This window comes from Vulpes vulpes, chromosome 13 (assembly GCF_048418805.1).
Source record: "Vulpes vulpes isolate BD-2025 chromosome 13, VulVul3, whole genome shotgun sequence".
Classification (NCBI taxonomy): domain Eukaryota; kingdom Metazoa; phylum Chordata; class Mammalia; order Carnivora; family Canidae; genus Vulpes; species Vulpes vulpes.
The window spans coordinates 71,450,908-71,454,951 of NC_132792.1; positions in this window are offsets into that span (position 1 = coordinate 71,450,908).

A 4,044-nucleotide genomic window follows, 5' to 3' on the forward strand; every position below is an offset into this window, starting at 1 on the left:
GGAGCACAGGGCGCCAGGACACAGCCCAGGATCCGGCCTCCCCCAGGGACAGGCAGAGGCCGGGAGGGCCCAGGACAGCGAGGACGCTCCTGCCCCAGCTGAGCAGATCAGTGGCCCCACCCGGAGCCTCCAGGCCCTGCAGACGGAGAGCCCGGGAGCTACTGCGGGGGCTGACTCCAGGGTCCCAGAGCTGCCCCCGCCACTGCGGTTGTTCCTCCTGGGGCCTCACGGGGTGAACAACCCCCACTGAGCCCTGCACCAGGCAGGGGCAGAGCAATTCCCCCAAGTGCTGACACCTGAGAATCAGCACAGCAGGCCCCTCCCCCAGAAGACCAGCTGGACGGACCAGTTCCAGGGGAAGTCAAGGGACTTAAAGTGTACAGAATCAGAAGATACTCCCCAGTGTTTTTGTTTTGTTTTGGTTTGGTTTGGTTTGGGGTTTTGTTTTGTTTTGTTTTGTTTTGTTTGCGTTTTGATTTGTTTGCTTCATGAAATGGGCCAAAGACATGAAGAGAAATCTCACAGAGGAAGACATAGACATGGCCAACAAGCACATGAGAAAATGCTCCACATCACTTGCCATCAGGGAAATACAAATCAAAACCACAATGAGATACCACCTCACACCAGTGAGAATAGGGAAAATTAACAAGGCAGGAAACCACAAATGTTGGGGAGGATGCGGAGAAAAGGGAACCCGCTTACACTGTTGGTGGGAATGTGAACTGGTGCAGCCACTCTGGAAAACTGTGTGGAGGTTCCTCAAAGAGTTAAAAATAGACCTGCCCTACGACCCAGCAATTGCACTGTTGGGGATTTACCCCAAAGATACAGATGCAATGAAACGCCGGGACACCTGCACCCCGATGTTTCTAGCAGCAATGTCCACAATAGCCAAACTGTGGAAGAAGCCTCAGTGTCCATCGAAAGATGAATGGAAAAAGAAGATGTGGTTTATGAATACAATGGAATATTCCTCAGCCATTAGAAATGACAAATACCCCCCATTTGCTTCAACGTGGATGGAACTGGAGGGTATTATGCTGAGTGAAGTAAGTCAATCGGAGAAGGACAAACATTATATGTTCTCATTCATTTGGGAAATATAAATAATAGTGAAAGGGAATAGAAGGGAAGGGAGAAGAAATGTGTGGGAAATATCAGAAAGGGAGACAGAACATAAAGACTGCTAACTCTGGGAACTGAACTAGGGGTGGTGGAAGGGGAGGAGGGCAGGGGATGGGGGTGACTGGGTGACGGGCGCTGAGGGGGGCACTTGATGGGATGAGCACTGGGTGTTATTCTGTATGTTGGTAAATTGAACACCAATAAAAAATTAAATAAATAAATAAATAAATAAATAAATAAATTCCTCTGTGTCCCATTATTTCTGAATGGCCCAGCAAACATTTGTTGACCATATACTCTTTGCCATCTTCCTGTAAACTTTCTCCCTTCCCTTTGAAGTCCCAGGCTCCTATCCCCTTATCATTAGCTCTGGATGCCACATAAGATTCAATTGCCTGATTGCCTATAGGCCTCATATTCTTATATAGCCTTTGTACATATGTAATTATATTTGCTTTTCCTCTGTTAATCTGTCTCATGTCGATTTAATCCTTAAACAAGCTAAATGAATCTTGAATAATAAAGGAAAATTTTTCCTTCTCAACAGCTGTCTGTAAAGGACACATGTAATCTAAGGCTAACTCTGGGTAGTTAGAATTGAAGGGTAGTATACGCAGTTGAGGTGGAAAATAAGCTATAATGATCAGAACTAACTTTATTGGCCCTGATCAAAGTACCTAAGTTTGGACAAATTCTGTCTTCCCACATTGTCACTGAAAATCTCTGCTTAGATTCAGATCATAGGCCAGGATATAAGTCAGGGATATACAGTTGATCCTTGAATAGCATGGCTTTGAACTGCATAAGTCCACTTATATGTGGATTTTTTTTCAATAAATATGCTGGAAAATTTTTGGAGATTTACAACCCTTTGAAAAAACTTGCAGGTGAACTGCATAGCCTAGAAATATAAACAATCAATCAATCAATCAATCAATGTTAGGTACTATTGTAAAAATACAGTATATACTACATATAACATACAAAATAAATATTAATTGACTGCTATTGGTAAGGCTTCTGGTCAACAGTAGGCTGTTAGTAGTTACGTTTCTGGGGAATCAAAAGTTATACCTGGATTTTTTACTGCACAAGGGTCAGTGCTCCTAACCTCTTGTTCAAGGGTCAACTGCATGACAAAGATATGTGAGAAAGGTATACCAAACAGCACCAGGAGTATCTGCATTTAAGACAACTATAGTCCTTAAATATTTCATAGTGCAAGAGACAGCCACAGTAGTGCCTTTTGAAATACTGACATGTGTTACAGAGCCAAAAAAAAAAAATTCTGTTAGGAAATAGAATGTCCAGGCCAGGATGCATGACAGCAGAGAACAGGCTGATACAATGGCCTATTAAGATGTAGCCTTCCTTGGAAAGAATAGGGGACATGGCTGGGATCTTTATTCTAAGGAGGGAGCCAGCCCTTGAGAAATACTTCATGAGGGAGAAGTCCCCTTTAACAACTCTTGGAAAGACCAATCTGAATTCCCAAAAATAGGGACTCGGATGAGTAAATTACAGGACATCCCTGCATAGATGATGATGTAGCCACTGTAAATCATGTTGTAAAAGTTTAATATTGAAAAAAGCTATTCACTGATGAAGTAGAAACCATGAGTGACTGAACAGTGTATGTGGATGAGCCAGTTTGTCCTGGGGGAGGGGGCTGGACTGACTATCTCCAATCCCATTCTTCCCACCTTCTAGCACCTTTCCTCAGGCAGCCCTCTGGCAACTATATCCAGCCTCTCCAATAATAGTTTTTTGCAAATCCCATTCTCTCTACTGGAAGAATGAAAAAAGGAATCAAGAAAGGGAGGGGAGAAGAAGGAAAATGATCTTTTCTTCAGTCCTGCTTTTTAAGATTTCAAAGTGACCTGATACCTTGGTGTACTAATGGCTAAGGATCTTCACAGAGTTGGTAAGTTTACCACTGCAAGTAGGATATTTGGTTCTAAGGGAGACATTGAGCCAATGAGGGACTCATTTATTCACCAAGCGGAAATCAGGCATTAGGGAGTGCCAAGTATGCAAGGAAGATAGAGAGAAAAAGACGAGCCAGCCCTCCAAAAGAGTAAGATGATGGTGGCATGATCCCCATGCACCAGGTATGGTTTAGGCCCTTTGGGCCCAAGAAAGATGTAAGTCACTTCTGAAAGAGAAGCATTTAGAAGATGATTTACCAGGTCACCACTCAGATTTCACAACTGTGTATCTGTGTCCTCAAGCTCTTTGCTACTTAACATGACAGACAAAAGTGGCAGTGTATTGAAAAGTCGATTTCACCATATTTCCAAAATTATAAGTATCAATTTATTACAAATAATAATAAGATATTACAATAAGTTTAGCACAGACTAAATGTTCTGATTTATTTATTCTTTCCAAGTTTTATTTAAATTTCAGTTAGTTAACATACAATATGGCATTAATCATTGTTCTAACTTAAATATAAATACAAGGTTACCTTTAACATATTAGCTCATATTTTCTAAAATTTTAATATTTTTAACCGTGTTAATTTTTTTAAATAAACTTCATATTTCAGTTACAACAGTTTAGGGAAAAGATTAAAAACTATGCTATTCCAGAAAAGAATGAAGTCTGTCTGAGTAATAATACTGTCATATTTTGAAACTCAAAGCAATGAGTTTTCTGTCTTTATCAAAAAGAATAAAATGCCACACTATTTTGAAAGTTACTCAGAACTTATCAAAAAATGACAATGTAAGGAATGACGTCTTTATTATAAAATGTATTCAACTTCTAGGCTTTGAGGAGGGAAGGCTTATAGCCTTTCAAAAGTATGTGTTTTCCAGTGACATATGAATTTATATTTTATAGCTACTTTTAAAATAAGCCCATATTCATGATCTTGGGTAGAACAGAGAGACAAAAAGGAAGGCCATGCAC